The following is a 12189-nucleotide window of genomic DNA, read 5'->3' as shown; positions in this document are numbered from 1 at the left end:
CTGGCCAAAATCTTTCTTATCCAAACAAGGTTGTGAAGTGTCTTCCACTAAAAATGTAAATGCCTGAAGACCTAGGTAAAGAATGTGTACACACAGAGAGATTTGTCCAACAATCACTTTTTTTTCAGAGACAATTAAACTTACAAAGATATATTTATCTTGTTTTCTTTCATTGTCCCTAGCATACAGCTGTGCACAGCCTTTTAAAGTTCCTTTGTTTGAAAGCCTCTACTGTAGTTATTAAAAATAATTCATTAATTGGATGCTGTTGCTTTTCTGGGTCTTCAGCATCCTGTGTAAATGCTCCCCACCTGTTGGGATGTGCACCTGGACATCTGCATTCCTGCCTGTGGGCTGCATTGTCTCAGAAACTGCCTCCCTGCATCTTCACGAGGGGATGTGCAGCAGCACCACGAGCAGTCGTGGTGTATTGACAATGGGCTGGGTGTTTTCCTGACACAGAACAAACAGCTTGGGGTAGACATCATTCAGGAGTTAGGACTTAGCAAATATTTTTACAGGCAAGAAACCTTCACAAATGAGAGTGGCTTCATGATATTCAGAGCAAACACTGAAGGAAGACCATGTCTTTATATCACTCATATTTCATTTATCTCTTCTTCTCAGAGAAGAATAAGATGAAATATAGAAATTGTCTGATTCTGGTATTTCTGTATCAAAACTACTCCATCTCTGCCCTTAGATACATGGCCTCCAACATTTCCTGAAGGTGCATGAGATCCAGCTGGGGCACTTCGTCACATCCTCAGGATTTACTGTGAGTGAAGATTCCCAGGTGCTCTGGACAGATATCAGACAAATAAATTTCAACTCTGTCTCCAGCCCACTAATTCCAATAAGACAAAATTTGTACTTGAAAAAAGAATAACCAGAACCTGATTTTTCACAAGCTTTTGGGGAGTTTTATGGAAAGAAATAATCACTTTCTTCCAATTCCTGCTGAAACTTCTCTCCTTGCAAATCTCACCCCCGTTTCTCCCCCCCCACCTGACATTGTAAGTTCCTTTGTTTGATATTTGGCTTGAGTAGGGCTAATGTAACCAACCTGCTCCAATAAACATTTACAAACTGATCTCAAGTGTTGTCCCCAGCCCTCTTCAATTAAGGAGGGAGGAAACCAGCTCCCACATCAGTGCTTTTAAGGACCAGTAAGGGCACCTGTAATCACCTAAGAGCTCTGATCCATGAAGTGCTAGCAGGAGGGGAGACTGCTAGGGCAGAAGCTAGGAGGACTGCAGTGTTTTGGCTCTGGTGAGTTACTCTCATTTATTTTTGAAAGCTTTTCCAGCAAATGGTTCTAGCTAGGTGCTTTTCTCTCTTGATACCAGTTGAGCTACATACCATCTTTCTGCATTTGTCTTATGCCTGTGCTGAGAAAAGGAAAAATGGTGAAAGAAGGATTTTCTTGAGCCTAGGGCAGTGTCTGCTGGGGGCTGCTTTGGAGACAGCAGTTGCTGCCACATCGCTGAGAACTGATAAGCTGTTACTGGGGGGATCACCAACCTTGCTGGGGGGACCTGCCCTGCAGCAGGACATCTCACCAGGATGTGTGTGTGTCTTGTGTGCTGCTGTTTTTGGGCAGGTTATTGTCAGCACTAGAAATGAGAAGTGGATTCTGTTAACATGTAGAGGTTTAAGCTGCAACATCTCCAGGAAAGAGGCAGATGGCTGCTGCATCCACCACTGAGTATGCTCTGAGTGAAATCTCTAAATGTATGGACTTAAATTGGGTTAGTACCTTGTGCTCAGCCTTGGGTCCCCTGTGGCCTTGCACCCTGTATGTTAGCTAGGCTCCTCTTGTGTGAGGTGTATGCATGTGGTCAAGAAAAGACCTCTGCATACTGTGAAAGGGGAAAAAAGTGTACAGCTTTGCCTAGAACTTACTATAGGTACTGGTGTTGCAACAACAGCATGGTATTTGGCCTGAAACCTCTGCCCTCTACTGAAGTAACAAGGTGGGGATTTGGACAACTTAATTTTCCTGTCTCAAAGGGGACAGGGGTGTGGGTCATGGATTACACCAATGCTAGAGAGCATTAAAAGACTGCCACATTATGAGCCTTATCCCAATTTCCAAATTATTTTATTTCTTAAATATACTCCGCTATGTTTTGATATCTTCCTTGGAAGGTGGCCTTCCTCCTGCAAAGAACGAAAGCAGTGCTTAATGTGTGCCCTAATGAAATTGCTCAGTCAATTTCTTTGGCTATTGCTTTCTGGTAACCCATTGGTCACAGCTAGGGTGAAATCCGTGTTTCACTCTACTCCTGTTGTCACCAGTAACGAGCCATAGAAGCTGCATTAACAGAGCAAATGATGACCAGCTGCTAGATGTAAGGCCTTGGAAGGGGCAGGTGATGTGGGTGTGCTGCCTGTAAGTGTTAACCCTTGGGGAGATGTGCTGGTGTGCTTGCTCTGCTGTGTGAGATAGCAGCCCAGAGTGCTTGCAGAGAATGGATCTCTGTCCTGGGGACCCAGAGCCTGAGATGGACAAAAGGTTGCAGGATTTTTGTGCTTCCCTGCCTGCCATGCCCTCAGGGTAGATGCCTCATCAAGCTCTTCAGACTGTTACCTGATTTTTTTCTTGTGGCAATGATGATTCAGGACCTGGTGTCAGGGCCATGCTTTTCCAATACTCTCCATATGCCATGGTTCTAGGGAGAAATGAGGTCAGGCCTCATATCTTCATTAGAAACTTGGGGCTATAAGGCACAGAAATACCTTTTTCTACTCCTTTTGTCTTTTCTGCCTTCCTTACACTGAAGCCTACAGGCCTGCAGAACTTCTACTACATTTTCTTCAGGGGGAGAAAGCTTTTTTAGGTTTCTTTATGGGAACCCTCATAGCTTTTATAATGTGTCAGGAATAATTAAGAAAAATGAGAATACGTGCCTCACCACAGCAATGAATCAGGGCAATGTGAAGTACCTAATTTGAGGGGAAAAACAAAGACTTTTGCCAAAGTTATTTATATGTTTGTCAGCATCAATATTTCTTTCCTGCTAAGAGGCTGTGCTTCCCTGAGGACAGAGGCAAGAGGAGATGGCTCTCCTGGGGTGGGCTCACAAATAATGGGCTGGCTGACAGCTTTTTTGGTGGTTCTGGGTATTGTTTGTGATGGAGGAGGTAGAAAGTGTGTGTTCTGTCAAATCTAGTCTTGACCTGCTGGGTGGCTTCTGCCTGTTCCTAAAGAATGAACTTTCAGCCCTTAGAGGGGTGATCCCAGCAGACCAGAGACCAGCTCCTGTGTGGTGTTTGCCCCAGATGGATGGTGTGTAATGGTGTCAAATTAATTCCCTGTTAAAGTGGCCCCTGCTACTCATCCTGAAAAATAAAGCCCAGAGGAATAAGGGTGCAATGAGGGCTTCTGGGCATCTTGTAAAGGGGGGGGACTTCTGTATCCAGCTTAACCTTTGTGTTTGCTTAGGGATGTTAACAAGAGCTCCTTGAGGGATGCTCTAGAATCCAGACTGACCATCTGGTTGAACCCCAGCCCACATTTCAGACCTGTAACAAGATGCCAGGAGCTGCTCTGTGTTGCTATTGCACATGGAGCTGGTTGGATCAGAGCTAGACCTGGTTGTCCTCGTAGCACCTTCCTAGGCTGCTTCTGTCACATCCCAGTGGCTGTTATAAATGTGCTAGCTGCAATCACTCAGATGAGCATTTCATTATAACCTGCACAGCTCTGCTCAGCAAATTATTTCTAATGAGTCCAGAGCAATAAATAACACCTGCCTCTGCTCAGTGGAGCACCCTGTTAGGCTGCTGTGCGGTGCCTCTGCTTCCCCTAGAGCAGGAGAATCTTGGACCTGCTGCTCTGCAGAAGTGCTGCCCTCAGCAGCTTTAACTTGGGTTTGTTGGGTTCCTGACAATGTGAGGCAGGGGTTGTTCTGTTCCTCCTCTGCAGGCTCTCAGCTGGCCTGCTTTGTACCAGGAGGATAAGAAAGGAGGTATAAAACACCAGCCCTTCTGCTAACTTAGGCATTTTCTCCTCCCTAAAGGGATAAGTTTGGGAAGTATAAATTCATGTTTCAGTTTTTTTAAGCACAGAGCAATGTGTGCTTTACACAAAGTGTAATGCAAAAGGAAAGGGCAGCAAGAGGATTTATTTGTGTGTGCAAGATGGATTTGACAATAGAAAGTATTGACAAAGATTTTATCTGAGCAACTATCTGTGCCTTGTACAAGCAGATCCATCCATCTCTGCAGAACCAGGAGGCTAAGTTTGTGTTGTCTGAGGGAACCTAAATCACTAAGACAGCAAAAAGAGGGAGGCAGAGACAGTTCATGCAATTCTGAACAGGCTTTTTGCTACTCAGGTGTGGTTTAAGGAGATTTTGAAAGTGTTGTGTGTGTTGAGTATAAAAGGATGTGCAGCAAAAGGTGAAAAACTAGATCTGCTATTTTCTGGGGGGGAAATGTGACTTCAAGCTTTTAAGTAGAGGGTGAGAAAAGAGCAGGGTGAGGCTAGGGAGCTGGAGTAGATCTGAATAACTACAACACTGTAGTTGTCATTACCATGTGGGGCAGCTCTTCTGGAGTTCTGGCCACTTGTAGGGCCCTGGTCCTGTTAGGGGCCACCTTTGTAGCAGAGGAACAAAGAGCAAAGAAGCTTCTGCCTTGCACTTATGCAGGGAAGGAATTTCCTGATGCCAGGAAACGATCTTTTAATGCATTGATGAAGTGGCAATGTGGGTAAGCATTTCTGTCACCCAAACAGGAAAAATAAGAAGAGAGGCTTAGGGTGTGATTTAACATTGCATCCAACCAGGGTCACGCCGCTGCCCATCACCTTCCCCTTCCAAATCCCACCTTCACCCTCCCCCTGCTTTCCTTTCACCTACTCAGGGCAAATTAGGTCAAGGAACTGATCTCCTGGAAGGGTGCTCTTTGTTTCTCCCCCCTCCTGTCAGATCAGGTCACTGAACTGCCTTGTTCAGGCTCAGCAGCTAAATGCCCTGCAGTGCTGAGGGGCTCTGATGGTGCAGGAGGCTCAGTCTTGCCCTTCTGCCCTCCTGCAAGGTGAGGTAGATCTGAGGTAGATGCTCATCTTCCAAGGCAAGGAGCAGGTTAATGGGAGTAGTGTGAGTTCAGGTCATAGTATGTGTTATGTTCTTACTGCCCCAAGCTTTTACTACTTGCCTTTTTCCACCTGAGGAATCAACCCCAAATATTGGGTTTATCCCTATGTAGCTTTGCCAGCAGTGATGCATCTCCTCAGGAGGCGTATTTTACAGCACAAATCCCTAACAGGAGAAAATGAAAAGCCACAAAGGGACCAAAGGAGGGTGGGTTCAGGAACTCCCCAAGCCGGGGGGTGGAAGAAGCTGTCAGGCTTCTGGAGTGTGGTGGAGAGAGGAAAGCAGGACACTGGCTGCAAAACTATCCCTGGCCGCAAGAGGGTGGCCTAAGGAGGCACTTATTCCAAAAGGCCCTGGATTTTGGAAGTAGAAAGAGCTCCACCAGTCTCCGTGACTGTGCATTTCCTAATTCCAGCCAGAAACACGCGCGTTGGAAAATACGAAAGGCTGATTTAGCTGTTGTCTTCCTGCTGTGGTTTGCAGATCAAGGGATTTTTAGATGGCTTATTTGGACAAGTTTTGCATAAGCTTTCAAACTTTCTGGGTGCTTATCAGCATGATGTTAGCTCCAGCAGGAATGAAGGATGCTCAAAATCCGAAATAGTCAGTGAATTGTTCATAATCTCCAGCTGAGCAACAGTGCCTAAGCAGCTCTGTTCGTGATCTGTAGCACTGCAGAAAGTGGGATGCTGTTCTGCTTCCATATCTGAAAAGTGAAACAAACATAAACAAGTCCCCTTCATTGGGGAGAAAAAAAAAAAGAAGGAATGCAAGCTTCCTGAAATGCTTTTTCCTGTGCCTTTATTTTGTGAATTCTGTTACCTTAGCTTTTGGATCACATCAGGGAGCCTGTCTGCACATGGCAAAAACCACAAGATTTTTCATATATTTAGCTGGTACAAGCATAACTGCAGTTAGAGATGATTTCATTTTGTATTGAATCAACTGCTGGAAAAAATTTTTGATGGGTGCTAAGATAACATATGTCATTTGCATCATTATCATGGGCTTTGTTACTTGGGAGCTGCAAAGAACATCCTATTGTCCCAAGGCTTTGTTAGAGGTTGGTCTGAGAGTAGAAATAAGTGTGTATTTTGTATTGAACTTGTACTTTTTAGTGCACTTCTATTCTATATTCCTTTCTTATGAAGAACAGCTATCATTATGGCTGATGAAAAAGCTGCAGAGATCAGCCTAGCAGCAGGCAGCCTGTAGTTAAATGGAGATGAGAGGTGTTTACAGGGGAGGGTGACTTGGGTGCATGGAAATCCTGTTTTCAGAAGGTTCACAACAGTTAGCCAAGGTGTGTGGTGTCTGAGGGTAGCTGAAGGGAGAGATCCTGGGGGGAATATGGGAGGCAGGGGGACAGGACTCTGGGAACTGAGCCCTAAGCAGGAGAGAAATAGGAGGTGTTCGTAGGTATGAAGCAAGTTGTCTTCCTCCACCAAAGGGTGATGACAGTTCAATTGTCAGTTGTGGTCTCACATCCTCCACGGAGCTCCCAAATCAAGCAGCTTTGCCCCACAATGCTTATGAGTCTAATGATGCTCACAGTACCTCTCAGCTGCTCCACAAAGCAGCTAAGGCAGATGTTCACACCCAGGAACACAGTTTTTCTGCAGGGGGTTAATTTGCTGCCTTATTGCTTTATTATTTCTTTTGTTAGAAAGAAGTTTTGACTTGCAAAGCAGAGAAGCCATTGCATGTTCTTTAAGGGGACAGTCCTGGAGAGTGCAGGTTCTGAAATTGCTCCCTGTGGCTCCACAAGCAGCTGCAGCCTGCCCAGGATTTCCATGCCTGTGTGTTTGCAGGGCTACATGCTTGTCTGGAGATGAGTGGAAGGCTGAAGAAAAACCTGGGTAGTCATTGTACTGGGGAGTTTGACAAAGATGACTAAAGCAGAACAGGTTCTAATTTCCTTCTTCAGTGCTTAATGATTACTAATGGAGAGATACTCCCTTGGAGCCTGGGCTCTGAGCATCTTCCCTGCAGCTTGCAGGGCCTTTCTGTTTGAGTTGAGCTCTGTGTAGCTTCAGCTGAGATACCAGTTAAGCTTTGAATGCTAAATGCTCATTAGTATGGGTGATGGTGAGGAAGATGCCTCCAGCTTTCTTTAGTTTTCTCCCCTGGGAAGAGGAAAGAAATGGATGGTAGCTTACATCCACATCTCACCAGCCCTTTCTCACATTTTGGGGCAGAATGGTGGCAAGTGGAAGGCTTAGTGATGTAATTTGATGGAACAGTGTCTTCCCTAAACCATGCTAAGAGGGATGTTCCCAGTGTTTTGGCTCTGCTTAGAGAGGAAGGATGGAAGGATGTTAGCTTGAACCAAGCATTGCAACTGGATGCTCTGGCCTGGAGGAAATAACTGCAGCTGTGGGCAGTGTGGCTGTGGTGCCAGGAGAGGAGGAGCAGAAAGATCAGCTGCAGGGCTGGCAGATGGGCACCTGCAGAACAGTTCCAGTTTGTACTGATCCTCCTGCAGGGCCAGACCTGTGGTGCTGCTGCATGAGCAGAGGACTGATGTAATGGTATTTCTCAATCTTTTCCCATGAAATCTCCTCCCCAGATCTCCAAGCTGCTCAAGCAGGTTTCATTTTAGGAGACAAGAGATAATGTTAGCAGGGGAAGAAAACCCAACAAAGTGAGCATTATGTCCCAAGAACTTCCAAAATTAAACGTTTTGCTTTTTGCCTAGGTGTTACCCAGCACTGCTCTCTTCATATTCAAATGCATGTTCATGCCCTACATATCTATTTTAAAGAACAAAATGCAAAACAGATGTAAATGTGTGGTGATTGCACTGAATTTCATTGATCTCTGTGCTTGCATGAAATGTGAATTCATGCTGAAGGAAGCTGAATTATACTCAGATGGTCATTAAATACCTATGTGTTGCAAATGCTGCTTTTTTTCAGGCATTTTAAACCATTATTGTGATTATAATGTCATGGATCTTATTCAAATTCACATAATTATATATTTACTAATGGGATAAGAAAAGCTAGCAGCAAGAAAAACCTTATGACAGAACATACACAAGTGCCCAGCTGCCTTTGCTTCTTCAACACAAAGGATCCTGCCTCTTTTATTTAAAACTTCTGTTTATCTGTAAGTGAAGCTGCTACAGGATTACAATAATGCTCTTTCAAGGGAAAACAATAAATATGGTATCGGCTGACAGATGCTGTCCTTCCTGGCTGCAGTTTTATATCCATTATTTAATAAGATAGACATGATGTTCAGGAGAGCTGGAGCGATGAGGTGTAACCATATTGTTCTGCATCACAGAGGAACTTCCAAAGAGATTAATGGAGGAGGAAAGGGGGAAGTGTTTCCCTTGTGTTTCTGGTGTCTCATGCTTTTGAGCACAGGACTTTGAAGGAGCCCTGCTGGATATGAAGATTGAGATGCACAGGGAGCTGCTCAAAAATTTGTCGATGCATCAGTAGCAAATGTATTTTCTCAATGCTAATCAGAAATTCTTTACATAAGGTGAAGTCAGGTCCTGCTCAGATGCTGTTGATACTCCTGCTTAGAAGGAGGCACACAGATAAAAGTATTGCTCCTGTTAGTGGATAACAGCTTGGCTAGTGGACAGCTAGATCAGGTTCATGCTGGAGGCATCAGCTGCAAACACAGGTCAGGGAGCATGGCTCACTTAACCATTAGATGTGCTTTTTAAGGAACCAGCAGAAGGTACAGCGGGGCTCTCTTAGGGCTGGTTGGGAAGCTTCAGAGAAAAGGGACTTTGGAAGACAGTGTGGATGTGAAATGTGTTCTGAAACTAGCTTTAATAGTCAATGAGACACAGTTCCAGTTAGGAAAAGAGGGCCTTTTTGACCAAGAAAGGTGCTTTTCTCAAGAGTTTTCCAGCTATCTTGAACTGGGAAGATTTCTAGGTTCTGGGAAAGAGGAAGAAAAGTCCTTGTCTTTAGGAATTGGGCTGATACCAGCAGTTTGATCCAAGTAGTCTTCCAAAGTAGCTCTTAATAAATCCAATAAACCAGTGTGAAATGGTTCTTGGATGTGAAAGACAGGTGTCTTGTTCAGGTATGGACTACCTGCTGAGTTTAAACTCATGTCTATACTGGCACAAAAGGAAAACCAAACCCTTAATTCAGGCATGTCAGATCAGTTTCAGATGCAGGCTTTGTGCCTGGTTACTGGCAGATAACAATGCTTTGGGTCCCTTACCAGATGTGATCCTCACCCATACCACTCCCAGCCTTACTATGAAAGCTGACACACCCCAGGTGTGCTGACTTCCTCTGATGTGGCCTTAGTTGCTAACTAGTCTTCCAAATACCTGAGAAATGAGGCAAAGGATTCCAAGATAAGAGGGTCAGTGCCCTCTTTTTAAGAGGGTGAAGGGGTTAACACTTAATAAAAATGTTCTGTCACCATAGGAAGATGCATCCTTATCTCAGGAAGCCACCTATTCTATTACCCTGGAAATGACTGATTGACCCTAATGAAGCTCCATGGGGAGAACATACAGCAATATGACTGGCTCTGGTTACCTTAGCAACTCTCTCCTTGAGAATTTGGAGGCTAAATTTATATAAAATTGGAGATCTAAAAACATCTGACAATATTCCAACAGAGAAAAATGTTACCCGCAGAAATTAACCTTGATTAAGAAGGATGATGTTGCTGTAATTGATTAGGTGTGTGCCTCCAACAGGAGGACTCTGAATGCTTATTGTTGCTGTGACTCAGGGTAAGCAACAGGCAGGCTCTGGAGGGGCCCAGAGGAGCAACCAATGCAAACCGGTGGGGTGGCTGATGGAATAAAAATCAGCAAGATGGGGAGAAACGCCTCCACATCATTTGGAGCCATCCCACTGTGAGTGGTGTTAGCTCTTGCAGCCCTGTGGCTATATTGCTGCTGTTTTCTACCTCTGGTGTTTTTCTTTAGGTTAGAAACTTCCCAGCAATCAGACAAGGTCTGTTGCTTTGCTTCTTGAAGCACCTGCTTGGGTCTTGACCTAGACTGGCGGACCTGAAGATTGCTGGTAATGAATACAAACAGTGGACCAGGCACCCTGGTAATAAAGCAGTTGTGTGCTCTGACTTAAGTGATGAATAAAATGTATTTCCCCGGATGTCCATGCAGATATAAGCCTATTTTTTTCCTAATCATCAGCCACAGTAATGCTGTGTAACTTCAGGAGAGGACTAAATAATACTTGTAATTCATCAGTTTTTAACTTCTAAGTGCTTGGAGTCTGTAGATAGCTTTACAGATGCAGATAAGCAGCAGCAATATCAATATCTTTAAGCTGACCTGGACTATTTCAGGTTTTTGAGGCCTGAAGTGGAAGTCAGACTGGCCTGGTTGGGCTAAGGTGAAGAGATGGAAGAAGCCCTGAACTCTCAAAGGGGAAGTGCAAGCAGCTGCTGGCTGGGATGAGGACTGGGAGCCCCAGTGGGCTCCTGGCAATGGTGGCTCACTTTACTTGAGGAATTTGTTGCTGGGGGAGGTCACCAGGCCAAATACTACAGTTGGGTTTTAAACAGGGCTGGATAATTTCATGATGTCTAACAACATTTGCAGCTCTGCAAGGCAAGCTAACGAGGTTAATCAAATCTTATGCTTCAGGGAACTGCCTTGCTGTGGTGGTCTGCCCCAGTCTGAATGCTGCAAAATGGTGCATTGTGGGTGTTTAACAAAATATCAGGAGTCTGCATCAGTGAGCAGCTTCACTCTTAAGCAAGAATGGTCAAGGATTTGATCTGATATGGAAAAATGGACTATCCCTCATTTGATTTCAGTCAATTGCTCCCTGAAATGCAGCCACGCTGGCCTCTATTAGAAGAAATCAGGGCAAATGTGCAGCCACCGAACCCTGATGAATTAACAGCTATACTTCAGTGCTCTGTGATAAGTGAGGATTTTAGAGTCCCTGTTGTACTTAATGCAATACTTGTAGGACAGCTTTTTCCCTCTGTACCTTGCTTTCTGCTGGGTCAGAAGCTCAATAAGGCTGGTAGGCAATTAAAGGCTCACACAGGAGAGGCAGGGCTGCGCAAGAAACTGGTTGTCCTCCATCTTCTAGTGAAGCCAGTAAATGTCAATTAAAAAGGCTTCCATGTGGGGCTTACAGTCCCCAGCAGGAGATGACCAGTGTAGGTAATGGGGGCTTTGGGGATGACCTGGTCCCACTGCAAAGTAGAATGAATCCTGTGCTGTGGAGATCTGGGGTATTATTTTTGACAAGCCCCTGGCTTTGTGATGTAATGGATGGAAGATGTCAGTCTTTTGGTCATGTTCTGATCTGTCACAATGGTCTATACAGGTATAAACCCATTGGCTCAATAATTTAGAATTTATAGTCTGAAAATTGATGACAGGAATCAGTTGACTGTCTCTTTCCTTGCTACTCAGCTCCTGGATGTGGTGCCTGTAACAGAGCTGAAAGCAAATACAAGACAACCTGGCTGCTGAGCAGCTCCACTTCTAGCCTGCTTGTTTGCACAGGATTATTAGGGCTGTCTTCAAGGGAATCTAGAAGGAAAATGCTCCTGGCTTGACAGTAATGTGGAGCCAGGTGCTTAGGCTTGGTTTGGCTCTGCTTTATTGAACAGGTTCAGAGCCATGGGAGATGGAGGAGAGCAAAGCTGGAAGGCAGCACACTTCTCCATGCTTGATGGTGTCTTTCCTTTGTCCTTGCATCTTAATCTCTCCATCCAGCACTTGGCATTATGCTGAAGCCTGTGTTATTGATGGTCTAAAAAACTCAGGTTTTCCATGGACTTTTCCTAATATTCTAGCTGAAATATTTAAATTCTTAAGAGCTTCTAGACTTGTTGTCTTTAATTTACATTAAGGCAAAGCATATTTAAAGTGGAAAACAAAAGGAATTAAAGAAGGAGACTTACTCTATGTGAAGTGTTTAAGTTAATTCAAAAAAAGAATTGTAGGTTTGGGGCTACAGATGTTTTCAATATATCACAGTAATTAGCTGTTCACATATTCAATTATTGCTTAAATGTAAAATAATAGATGTAATGCATCTTCCATTCATGGAAATATAAAGTGATTACAGCTTCCTTTTTCTCAAATAATTGCATGATGACC

The 12189-nt window shown here is 44.4% G+C and overlaps 1 long non-coding RNA gene across 1 annotated transcript in view; it reads left to right on the top strand.

The window, feature by feature from the left end:
- The first annotated feature begins 1196 nt into the window (after positions 1-1196).
- LOC137863139 (uncharacterized) overlaps positions 1197-12189 on the top strand; it is a 33247-nt gene continuing 22254 nt past the window's right edge. The window contains exon 1 of the long non-coding RNA XR_011100711.1: positions 1197-1272. This is a non-coding gene — a long non-coding RNA (uncharacterized lncRNA). The remainder of the gene's footprint in view (positions 1273-12189) is intronic.

The sequence above is a fragment of the Anas acuta genome, chromosome 12 (assembly GCF_963932015.1).
Source record: "Anas acuta chromosome 12, bAnaAcu1.1, whole genome shotgun sequence".
Lineage (NCBI taxonomy): Eukaryota > Metazoa > Chordata > Aves > Anseriformes > Anatidae > Anas > Anas acuta.
The sequence above is the reverse complement of the archived record's forward strand: the minus strand, read 5'-3'. Positions and strand labels throughout refer to the sequence as shown.